We start from the raw sequence: 13477 nt of genomic DNA, 5'->3' as shown, positions 1-13477 counted from the left end.
ACTACCTCCACCTGCAATTAGAAATGGGGATGCTGTTGAGATACTCCCCATCCTGCTGTGCAACCAAAACTGATTGTTTGCAAAGTGAAGCTCAACCTCCAGAATACACAATGCACAGAGCTCAAAGCCACCCAGCACATCAGTGTGGTACCCAGTGAGAGCTGCGTCTGGCAGAGACTTGGACACCTTCTTAACTGATTTAATGATCAGCTTGATTATGGCAGAGAACTTCCTTTTGGACCTCTCTCAAGGAGTCTAGTAATGGTAGGATGAAACTTCTGGGAGAGAAGCTTGACTCACTCAAGATAATTAATTACTGCTGGTAGAGTTGGGAAGAAATAGATATCTCTCAGAGCACAGGGGAAGAAAGAGGTTCTGCCCAAAAAGAAAGAATTAATAATTCTGAAAAAACCTGTTCTTTTTAGTCACCTGGTTTTAATATTCCTGTGACAATTTACAGGTAAAGAGACTGAGGTGCTGATGCATGAAGTAGCAAGTGTGTCTGTATTGGAATTCACATACAAAATGTTCACTCTCAATATTAAAGCTATCTTGCAAGAAGAAAGCCCTTTAAAAATGTTTATAAGTGTGGATTATGTGTTTAATTGACAATCTCTCACAAGACATAGCATTCATTTTATACTGATTGGGTCATTCTCTTACCAAAAACAGATCCAATAGTGCAGTTGTTACCATTTCTGGAGAATAGCTGGGAGATGGCTCATTAAACTCTGCTGAAGCTTGGCTAGACAGAGGAAGTATGGATTCCTGGCATACTTGGATAATTTACAAACCTCACTGAATCCTTTATCCAAGATTTCCTTTCCGTTCCTTTCAAAATCGGACAGCTGAGCTGTAGTCTTTTTAGACAGCTTCATTGAGATATAATTGACATGTAATATATGGAACATATTTAGAGAGTATAAATTGGTAAATTTTTAATATATGTATACCCCCTTAAAATCACTGTAATCAAGTGAATAAATCCATCATCCTCCAGTTTCCTCACACCCCTTTGTGATTCTCTTATTCCTCCCTGCCTACCACACCTAAGCAACCACTGCTTTACTGTCATTATAGATTCATTTGCCTTTTCTAAACTTTTACATAAATGCATATGTAGAAGTATGTATGCATAACATTTTGGGGGGAGGTCCTGGTTTCATTTCCTCAGTGTCATTATCTTGATATTCATCCATGTACAGTAGTTCATTCTTTTGTATTGACAAGTGTATTCCATTATATGGATGTGCTGCAGTTTATCATCTGTTGCTGGACATTTGAGTTGTGTCTAGTTTGGGGCTATTACCAATAAAGTTGCTATGAACATTTGTGTACAAGCCTTTGTATGGATATATATATTTCCTTTTATTGTTGGATAAAAATCTAGAAGTGGAATGGTTGGATCATAGGCAGATGTATGTTTAACTTTTTAAGGAACTGCTGTTATTTTGCAGAGTGGTTGAATCATTTTACATTCCCATCAGGAGTGAGTTTGAGTTTCATTTCCTTCACATCCTCAAGAATACTTGCAGTGGTCAGTCGTTTTTAGTTTTAGCCATTCTAATAGGTGTATAGTGATATCTTGCTGTGGTTTTAATTTATATTTTCCTAATGACTAATGATGTTGAGCATCTTTTTTATGTGCTTATTTGCCATCTGCATATCTTTTTTGGTGAAGTGTCTACTCAGATCTTTGTTACATTTTTTAAAAATTGGCTTGTTTTCCTGAATTTTGAGAGTTCTCTATATATTCTGGATACAAGTTCTTTGTCAGATATATGCTTCACAAAGATATTCTCCCAGTATGTGGCTTTTCTTTTCATTCTCTTAAGAGTGTATTTTTTTTTATTAGCAGTGTATTTTTAAGAACAGAAGTTTTGAATTTTAGTAAAGTCCAATTTATTCTTTTATGAATGGTGCTTTTAGTTTCATTTTAAAGACATCTTTGCCTACCCTAAACTCAATAAGACTATATCCAATGTTTTCTTCTAGAAGTTTTACAGTTTAGGCTGTATGTTTAGGTCTATGATGTATTTTGAGTTAACTTTTATTTATGTTTTGAGGCATTTTGTTAAAAAGGCTATTCTTTTTCCACTGTGTTGTTTTTGTGCTTTTGACAAAAATCAGTTGTCCAATATAATTTTATAAACATTTTATATTTGTTCATCATCAGCTATATATATGTCCCAATGTGCTAGCATTGTAGTTATATATCAGTAGGTATTCTTTGTGAAGAATAGAGACTAAATATTGCCAACTTAAATAAAATAAGAAAATTTCTAGAAGAATGTGAGGTGTAATAGAATTTTTTAAAAGCTGGGCAATAATCAGGTCTCAGCAATCTTGATTCACCCAAGGGAGATAGTTCTTCAAAGGAAAATGATACTCTACATTGTAGAAGAAGAGAGAATGGTGCTGGACAGATATCTCCTATAGCAGTGCTTCTTAACTTTTTTTTTATATCCACACATGATAAATGATCAGAATTAGGCAGTGTGCAAGGGCAAACTGATGGTGATTAGGACTTGTCTATACGGGATGTAGTGAAAAAATCCATTACTTTTTCTTTAATACTATGTAATTATAAGAAAAAGGCACACTATTAGGGAGATATGAAATATTGAGTCTATAAAAACACCTCAATAAAATATAAAAATTTGATGAGAAATTTGAGCTTGTTTGCATGATATGATTTTTATTCTAAACCTAAGTATAATATACATGTGGAAAGGTGTATACAATTGTCTGTTGGTATCCATAAGGGATTGGTTCCAGGCCCCTCTTCCACCCCTGGGAATGCCAAATCATGCCTTGCATAATCAAGTTCCTTAAATAAAATGGTGTAGTTTTTCATATAACATATGCACATCCTCCTACATACTTTAAATCATATTTAGATTACTTATAATACCTAATACAATGTAAATGCACTGTAAATAGTTGCCAATGTGCAGCAAATTCATATTTTGCTTCTTGAAACTTTCTGGAACTTAAAAAATATTTTTCATCTATGATTGGTTGAATTTACAAATGTGGAATCCAACTATATATCATAATTTTGTTACTTAAGAATTTTCACAAAACAAGCACACCGGCTGCATGTTCTAGTTACATATACTTACAAAACAAATCATCCACAAATTTAATAGGCTTCCAAGGTGGCTCAGTAGTAAAGAATCCACCTGCCAATGCAGGAGATGTAGGTTTGATCTCTGGGTTGGGACAATCCCCTGGAGGAGGAAATGGCAGCCCACTCCAGTATTCTTGCCTGGAGAATCCCATGGGCAGAGGAGCCTGGCTGGCTACAGTCCATGCGGTTGCAAAGAGTTGTAAGTGAGTTAGTGACTGAGCATGCAAAATAACATTTATTTTGCTTATGAATTTGCAATTTGGGCAGGGCTTAGCTGGGATAACTTTTCTGCTGGGGGCTGAAATCATCTGAAGTCTCCTTCATTTACATGTTTCACTGATGGTGCTACCTATTGACTGGAACCTTAGCTATAGCTATGTCTGTGATTAGAATACCTCCCCATGGCCTTTGCATGTGACTCCCTGACTTTCACAAAGCATGGTGACTGGATACCAAGGGTGAATGTTCTAAGAAAGAGAGTCCATTAGAAGCTGTAGTGCTTTTTCTAACCTAACCTTGAAAGTCATACAGTGTTAGTTCTAGAGCATACTTTGCTACAGGTGAGTCTCTAAGACCAGGCATATTCAAGGAGAGGGGACTGGTCTTCATTTTCTGATGGCAGGTGTGTAAAAGGATCTGTGGAGATGTTTTTAAACCACCATAAGCATCTAACCAGCTCCCTGATTAAGAAATAGAACATTACTAGTGACCCAAACTAGCGTTCCTGTCATTTCCTGCTGCCCCAAGGGTAACCACTATTTTGATTCTTAAGAGCCTGCATTGGTTGTTGCCTGTTTTTGTACATTGTGTAAATGGAATAATACAATACATACTTTTTTATGTTTAGCCTTTTTCTTTCAATATCGTGAGGTTCATTCATGTTTTTTTTCCCATGTAGATTTTTCTTATTACTGTTAAGTATTCTATTTTGTAAGTAGCACATAATTTATTTTTTTTCCAATTTATTGTTGATAGGCATTTGGGTAGTTTTTAGTTTTTGACTAATATGATAAGTTCTGTTTTGAAAGTCTAGTACAGGTCTTTTGTTACTTAGGTAGATAATATATACATAATATGCATGTATTTCTGTTGAGAATATATATACAGTGGTGGATTACTGGATTTAGGATATGTGTATGTTCTACTTTAGTTGAACTAACAATTTTCCCAATTTTCTGAATTTTTAACATTCAGAAACTAAGATCATGGCATCCAGGCCCATCACCTCATGGCAAATAGATGGGAAAACAATGGAAACAGTGAGAGACTTTGGGCTCCAAAATGACTGCAGATGGTGAATGTAGCCATGAAATTAAAAGACCCTTGCTCCTTGGAAGAAAAGTTATGACCAACCTAGACAGCATATTAAAAAGCAGAGACATTACTTTGCTGACAAAGGTCCATCTAGTCAAAGTATGGTTTTTCCAGTAGTTATGTGTGGATGTGAGAGTTGGACTATAAAGAAAGCTGAGCACCAAAAAATTGATACTTTTGAATTGTGGTGTTGGAAAAGACTCTTGAGAGTCCCTTGGACTGCAAGGAGATCAAACCAGTTCATCCTAAAGGAGATCAGTCCTGGATATTCATTGGAAGGACTGATGCTGAAGCTGAAACTCCAATACTTTGGCCACCTGATGCGAAGAACTGACTCATTTGAAAAGACCCTGATACTGGGAAAGATTGAAGGCAGGAGGAGAAGGGGATGACAGAGGATGAGATGCTTGGCTGGCATCACCAACTCACCAGACATGAATTTGAGTAAGCTCGGGGAGTTGGTGATGGACAGGGAAGCCTGGCGTGCTGCAGTCCATGGGGTCACAAAGAGTTAGACATGACTGAGTGACTGAACTGAACAATTTTTCATATTCTGCCACCTGAAGTGAGTACTCATGAACATGATTTCTTTATACTAGGTTTTATGCTTGAAATGGCTATACAAAAATATAGTCCTGTTTTGAGGGCTATATTATATAATAATAATAATATTATTATTATTTATTAATAATCATCTCCTTAGATTCTTGATCGTTACCATTTATGGAAGAACACTGAGCTGAGCTGGCTCTGTTGACCAAATGTGGCTTCTCCAGCATGGTATCTTCTTCTGTGGTGACTCAGTGCTCTAAAAAGCAAGTGTGTCAAAAAAGAAAAAAAAGAGCAAGTGTGTCAGTGAACAAGGCAGACCCTGCATGGCCTTTTATGGCCTAACCTCAGAAATCTAGTCCAGTATTTGTACACCTAAGCAGATGATGGCAAATGCCAGAAGAAAATGCATTGCTTTTGCTTCAATTGACAGAACATATTTTATTGTCATTAATCAGAATGTAGATAATTTGATTTTTTAAAATTGTACTCTAAACCTAATACTCTTTCGTTGAGAAGGTTGAAATTCCTTATAATAATGAGAACAGGTTTACAATCCATTCATAGTTTTCATACTAAGTAATCTACTTAATAGTAATGTTTTTCACTGAAAATACACAGTTGTTGATTAGTTTTAATAAATATTCTTTATGATTCAAATTAGTAGTAGTAAACTATTTTGAATATCACATTTCTAAAAATTGAATTTTTGCTTTGATCTGTTAAGTTGGTTAGTAGATGTTAAAAGAGGTTCAGAGTCTATCACAAGAGTTAACGAAGTGAGTACCCTGGGATATTAAGAGTGCTGAAAAGGCATGAGGAGAATATTGATATCTGAAATTGAAGGCAGAGAGCCTGTTTGAAGAGCCAGCCCATGGTGACTCTTTAAGAAGAGACCTGAGGGAATCAATACCCTGATATCCTACTCCTCCACCCTCTGATATTGTGACAAGTGGTCAATACGCTACTATTGTACTATCTGAAAGTAGCTCCTTTTCTATCCCCCTTGCTTCACTGGTTGACAGTATTGACAATTCTGATTAATAAAGTCAGTGATTCGGGACTTCCCTGGTGCTCCAATGGTTAAGAATCTGCCTGCCAATGCAGGGGACACAGGTTCGATCCCTGGTTCTAAAAGATCCCAGAAGGTGAAGAGCAACTAAACCCATGAGCCACAACTACTGAAGCCTGCGTGCCCTAGAGCCCGAGCTCCACAAGAGAAACCACCACAATGAGAAGTCCATGCACTGCAACTAGAGTAGCCCCTACTCGCTGCAACTAGAGAGTAGCCCCCATTCGCCACAACTAGAGAAAGCCTGTGTACAATGAAGATCCAGTATAGCCAAAAAGAGAAAGAGTGCTTCTGTTTGCAATCAGGTAAGGTCAGATCTATTTTCACTCACTCCTGTCTTTTGTGTTGTGGTTGTTATATGTGGCTGCATGCAAACGAATTAAAAAAAAAATGTTTTAGTTTACCTACATGTCTACCATTTCTGGCACCCTTCATTCTTTTGTGTAGATCTAAATTTCATCTGGTATCATTTCACTTCAGCCTGAAGAGCTTCCTTTAATGTTTTCCATAGTATAGATTTGTTATATTGGTTTTCAAAACTGGCTGCACATTCTTGGACGTTTTTCCACTGTCCCCTCCTCTCAAATCTGAGTTGACTAGTGATATCTTTGATCTACACAGTACAGCAGAAATGAAACTCTTGACATCAGAGGTTAGGTCATAAAAGGCCATGAGGTTGCTGTCTTACTACTTTAGATACTTACTCAGAGAGTTGAGCCACCATATGAAAAGCCCACCGTACTGGAGAGACCACGTTTTGGTTAACAGAGCCAGCTAAGCCTGGAAGTCTAGTTATTCCTGCCATGGTGCCAGGTATGTGAGTAAAGCTGTCTTGACCCCTCCAAGGCTCCCATTTGCCTGGTGAATACCACTGAGTAACTTCCTTCTGCAGTAGGGGCGGGGCGAGGAGGGGCGGGGCGAGGAGGGGCCGTGCACAGCTGTTAGCGATTGACCGTTGGCGACTGACCGTTAGTGCTCCGAGTTAGCGCTCAGGGTTAGTTAGCGCTCGACCGTTAGCGCCCGACGGTTAGCGCTCCAGGGTTAGCGGTTGACCGTTAGAACTCTGCAGTTAACACTGGACTGTTAGCAGGAGACTCAGCCACGCGGTCAGAGGTCCCGCTCTGTCACCAGCCAGCTTTCAGTGGTCCTTCCAGCAGACAGGCGGATCGCAGCCGTCTCCCTGGGGCCGTTCAGGTCCGTTGACTTTGGTGATAGCAGGTGATCTGGGGTGCCGCCCGGGACAGGCTGAAAGCCGTGTCAGGCAGAGCGCCGGGGTCCTTCCACAGCTGCCCACTGGCGGGGCCCAGACCTCGAAGCAGCAGCGAACCTCTCTCCTGTGCCCACCTCCGTGACATAATGGTGGCAACAGTCTCATTGGGTCACAGTCCACAGACGCCTCAGCAACTGGAGGGTATGGGCACTGCCTTTAAGGTAAGAACTTCAACTAACTTACCTCTCTCCATGCAAGTTTCAAAAATTGGTCAAGCTTTGATCAGTTGTCACCCCTAAGGGGGGGCCAGAGGTCAGGGTTAAGGTACAAGGATGTTGCAAGTCATATTTTGAGTCCACCTCTGTGGACTCAAAGAGGGGCAGCTTTGAGCTGGAAATTAACCTGATTGGTTTTTGGTACAACATGTATTCCGACGGATCCTATACAAATGATGTGTTCCAGTTTAAATAAAAAGCCTGAGGGCGGGCTGGGTCATGGGCACTTTGTTCCCTCAGTAATGATGGCTGGGTAGGGTCCGAGGTCCTGGCCCAGAGGGTGCCACCAGCAGAGATCTGCCTCTTCAGCCAGGCCTGGGCAATGGTGGGAGAATCCAGACAGGGTGCTGGATGAACGCTCCCGGGGAAGGGTCACCAGCCCACACAGGGACCCCCTTCTCTGAGCCAGGACCTGGACCTTTGAGGGCTCAAGTTGAGCCTTGGGACCTTACCCTTTCTTGTTAAAACAGAGAATAATGTTTTTGAGAGGTTTATAGGAACATCATTACCTGACCATGACCTGACCTCAAGAATAAAGGTCAAGAAGTTTGCAACAACTAACCATGTTCCGCCCCCCCCCCCCCACCCCTATCCTATAAAAGGGCTTTGCTGAAAGCTTTCTGGGAATTTAGGCTTTTTAAGGCATGAGCCACCTTGCACGGTCCTGCAGTAAACCTTTCTCTGTTCTGAACTCTGATGTTTTGATATTGTTTGGCCTCACTGTGTGTCAGGCACACAGACTTGCATTTGATAACACTTTGATGTCACACAGAATAGAATGAGTACCTAGCTAAAACCTACCCCAATTCTTGACTTTCTTAATTGTGAGATACAATAAAATTATTGCTTTTCCCCGGTATTTTTGAAGTAGTTATACAGCATTAGATAAGTGGAACAAAATTTGGGATGCTGTTATAAAAAAATCTAAAGCATGTGACATTGACTTTAGGAGAGTGTGTCAGGCAGACATTGAAAGGGCTGCAAGAAGACTCTTGGCAGAATCCTAATAGGCATCAGAGGTGGTGTCAATAAGGGCTGAAAAGAAAGAAAGAAAAATGTTGTTGGAAGCTTGAGGAAAGGAGGCTCTTGCTGTGTCATGGCAGATGGTTTAGCAAATGTGATATTGTGGAGAATTAGAAAATATATTTAATGAACCAATGGATCTGGCTTAGGAGATTTCCATGCAGAATGTTGAAGATGTCAACTGTTTTTTGTTTATATACATTTATACTATGTATCATAAGCTATGAGTAGACAAAACTGTACTAAAGAAGGAGTTATTCAATTTTCAAATAGAATTTAGAGGAATAGTGTAGAGCAAGATCTGAAAATTAAATGATTTCTTATCCTTAGCTTCTCCAGTAAGATCAAGTCCAAGGCCTGTTAGAAAAGCATGAACTCAAGATAGGGAAGAAGCTGAGGATGTGATTGTTAAATCTTTTAAGAGTTTAGAAACAGATAAAAGGTCTTGAAAAGTTCTTAAGCAATTATAAACAGTAAACAATTGTTTAACACCACAACAAGAATCTTAAACAACAGGACCCCTAAGACTATTAAGGACCTTGTCCCACAGTAGCCTCACAGGGAGCCCCAGGTAGAAAAGAACTTATCTTCAAGGTGTTTGTGTCTTTATCTAATGGTATAAATTACAAATTGACACACAACAAAACCCACAAAGTTTTCATAGTAATTATTACTCTGAAAAAAAAAATAGACTGTACAAAATGAAAAGTATATTTTGGATCCTCAAACTTCTGTGGATGGGAAGCAGGTTGAATAGGCTGCTAAGCTGCAAAAATGGGATAGCTCTACAGAGAAGGAAGAATGACTTAGAGGGCAAAACCAAGAACTCAGAAGGAAGAGCTAAAAATCATGGAAAGCCATTTCCAAAGAGCAGGACTGGGCCCTGGTCACGAACTGGTAACACATAGCCAACTGGATTTTAGAATTTCAATGGATTGAGTGACTTCCAATGGATTGGTGGCTTAAATGGATGTTTATTATAATTATCCTATGCCTATTGCACCACTGTATTTTTTTTCTTAATATATGCATTTTATTGAAGTATAGTTGACTTACAATGTTTCCAGTGCACAGCAAGGTGATTCAGGTATACATATACACATATATTATTTTTGAAGTTATTCCCCATTATAAGTTATTACAAGATATTGACTATAGTTTCCTGTGCTATCCAGTAAACCTTTGTTGCTTGTTGCATATGTATTTTTTAAAATTAGAAATCTAGCATTCTGTTCATCCTAAGTTTCAAACAAGTAGAATCAAAATATCATAAATTTTTTAGTTAGGAAAAACTTCATAAGCTTTCTAAAATATATATATTATACATGTTATTTATATATGTGTATGCAAAAGCTTTCCTACTATGGTTGATAAAGGTCTGGGAAAGATAATTAAAAAAAAAAAAAAGAGGAGACAGAGAAATTGGAAAAAACTAGATGAAATAGGACCCCTGAATATGAAATAGAAAAAATGAAACTAGATAAAAGTAAAAGATTATTGTATAGTCCAGTTGTTTTTAAGCATGGCTGCTCGTTAGAAATATATTTAAAGCTTTGGTGAAAAAAGAGCAATAACTGGGCATTTGTATTTTTCAAAAAATTCCAAGATAATTCTGATATGCATCTGGATTTTAAAAAGTGATTACAGGATTTTCTATTAAATGGTAGCTTTGGTGATATACAATTCTGTTATTTTTGTTGACCGATCCTGATACAATTGTATTAAATGAGTAATAGTTACATAATCACAATAGTAAAAGGAATTAATCAGTTTCACAATCAATAATAGCCAGACAAAAAAAGATAATTACGATTGCAAGTCATAATGGGAACATGATTAACCTAACAATATAAAATAATTATACACAATTTGGGGGATGAAGCAGAGTGAAGTAGTAAGTGGAAATGCATACATGCACATGTTTTCATCTGCCCAGCCAGCCTATGTCTTTTGAAGTGGAGTGAAGTCGCTCAGTTGTGTCCGACTCTTTGCGACCCCATGGACTGTAGCCTACTAGGCTCCTCCGTCCTCGGGATTTTCAAGGCAAGAATGCTGGAGTGGGTTGCCATTTCCTTCTCCAGAGGGGTCTTCCCATCCCAGGGATTGAACCCAGGTCTCCTGCATTGTAGGCAGACGCTTTACGTCTGAGCCACCAATGTCTTTTAATACACCAATTGCATTTAATGTAATTATCAATATGTATGATCCTGTTGCCATTTTCTTAATTGTTTTGGATTTATTTTCTATAGGTCTTTTCCTTCTCTTGTGTTTCCTGCCTAGAGAAGTTCCTTTAGCATTCATTGTGTGGTAGTGAATGGTTTGGTGGTGCTGAATTCTCTTAACTTTTGCTTGTCTAGAAAGCTTTTAATTTCTCCATCAAATCTGAAGGACAGTCTTTCTGGGTAGAGTATTCTTGGTTGTAGGTTCTTCCCTTTCATCACTTTAAATATATTGTGCCATTTCCTTCTGGCTTGTAGCGTTTCTATTGAGAAATCAGCTGATAACCTGATGGGAGTTCCCTTGTATGTTATCTGTCATTTTTCCCTTATTATTTTTAACATTTTATCTTGTTTTTAATCTTGGTCAGTTTGATTACTATGTGTCTCAATGTTTTCCTCCTTGGGTTTATCCTGCCTGGGATTCTCTGTGCTTCCTGGACTTGGTTGACTATTTCCCTTTCCCATACTAGGGAAGTTCTCAGCTATTAACTCTCTAAATATTGTCTCAGGTCCTTTCTCTCTTCTCCTTCTGGGACCCCTCTAATGCAAATGTTGGTGTGTTTAAAGCCCCAGAGGTCTTAGGCTGTCTTCATTTTTTTTCATTCTTTTCTCTATGTTCTGTTCTGTGGCAGTGAATTCCACCATTCCATCCTCCAGATCATTTATCTGTTCTTCTGCCTCAGTTATTCTGCTATTAATTTCTTCTAGTTTATTATTCATCTCTGTTTGTTCTTTAGTTCTTCTAGATCTTTGGTAAATTTTTCTTGCATCTTCTCCATTGTTTTCCCGAAATCCTGGATCATCTTCATTATCATTATTCTGAATTATTTTTCTGGAAGGTTGCTATCTTCATTTCATTTAGTTATTTTTCTGTGTTTTTTCTTGTCCCTTCATCTGGGACATAACTTTCTGCTTTTTCATCCTGATTATCTTTCCGAAACATGGTTTTTGTTCTAGCTGCTGTGGGACTGTCTTGCTTGTCTGCCTTGTGATGAGGAGGCTAAGAGACTTGTGTAATCTTCCTATTGGGAGGGACTGGGAAAAACTGGGTTTGCTCTGGTGGGCAGAGCCTTACTCAGTAAAACTTTAATCCAATTATCTGCTGATGGGTGGGGTTGCACTCCCTCCCTAATAGTTGTTTGGCCCAGCCTCTCTGGGCTCTATGGCAATTTCCATAGATTGTTAATGGCAATATCCAAGAGGGCTTATGCCAAAGGGGACCTTCCAGGACTGCTGCTACCTGTACCTCCATCCCTGTGGTGAGCTCCTGCTGACCCAAACCTCCATAGGAGACCCTCCAACACTAGCAGGTAGTTTTGGTTCAGTCTCCTGTGGAGTCACTGTTCCCCTCTTCTTGGTCCTGACACAGGTGAGATTTTGTTTGTGCCCCCTGAGACTGGAGTCTCTGTTTCCCCCAGTCTTATGGAAGTCCTGCAATTAAATCACCCTGGCCTTCAAGGTCAGATTCCCTGGGGATCCCCAATCCTTTTGTCAGATCCCCAGGCTGGGAAGCCTGACATGGAGGTTCAGAATCTTCACAACAGTGGAGGAACTTCTTTGGTATTATTGTTCTCCAGTTTGTAGGTCACTTACCCAGTGGGTATGGGATTTAATTTTATCATGATTGTGCCCCTCCAATGTGTGATTGCCCACTGTAGTCTTGCTTTGGCTTCTTTGTCTTTGGACATGGAGTTATGTCTTGATGGTAGGTTCCAGCATCCTCCTGTTCGATGGTTGTTCAACAGCTAGTTGTGATTTTGGTGCTATCCCCACCACTGTATTTTGGATATATGTAGGGCAGATAACTTGTCTCTTTACTTTGCAGGTTTTCAGATCAAGATCTGAACACAGGAAACAGCATGGAGCCTCATCCATGCTTGGGCTTGATTAGGGATCAGAGCCTAGACTTTGAACCTAGCTTGATGTCATAGGGGTGAGGCTTTTGGAGAATCTTGAAGAGGTGAATACATATTTCAGGAGGGAAGAATATAAATTATTTTTGGCCAAAGAGTAGACAGTGGCAATTTAAAATTGTTTCCACAAATTCTTTGGCATTCCTCCCATCTAGAGGTCTATGTTCTTTCTCATTAAAATGCATGAGCTTGTGATTGCTTCAACTGATAGGATAGGGCAGAATTAATGCTTTGTGAATTCTGGGTCTAGGTCATAAAAGACAATGTAGATTCTATCTAATTTGCTAAAATTCTTGCTCCTTACCTATCACTGCTATCCTTAGAAAGATCTGCTATCCAGGTTGGCCTTTGGCTAGCATCTGGAAATTAAGATTTCAGGAGGTCTTCCCTAACTCATAAGGACCACCCTAACTGATAAGAGTGGCTCACTGTGCCTAAACTGTGTAAACAATGATGGTTAATGCTGAACACTTGCTTTCCTTCTGGGAATCTGGAATTTTGGATTGTGCTAGGCAGAGTGTGCTATGTGACTAGTTCCCAATAAAAACCTTTGGCACTGAGTCTCTACTGAGATTCTTTGGTAGATAACATTTCACATGTGTTACCATAACTTGTTAGCAGAAAAATTAAGCAAGTCCTTTGACTCTAATGGGGGAGGTCTCTTGGAAACTTGTTCTGATTTCCTCCAAACTTTGCCCCATACATCATTTTCCTTTGCTAATTTTGCTTAATATCTTTATGCCAAAAGAAGTCATTACCATTGGTATGA

Source organism: Cervus elaphus, chromosome 13 (genome assembly GCF_910594005.1).
Source record: "Cervus elaphus chromosome 13, mCerEla1.1, whole genome shotgun sequence".
Classification (NCBI taxonomy): Eukaryota; Metazoa; Chordata; class Mammalia; order Artiodactyla; family Cervidae; genus Cervus; species Cervus elaphus.
The sequence above is the reverse complement of the archived record's forward strand: the minus strand, read 5'-3'. Positions refer to the sequence as shown.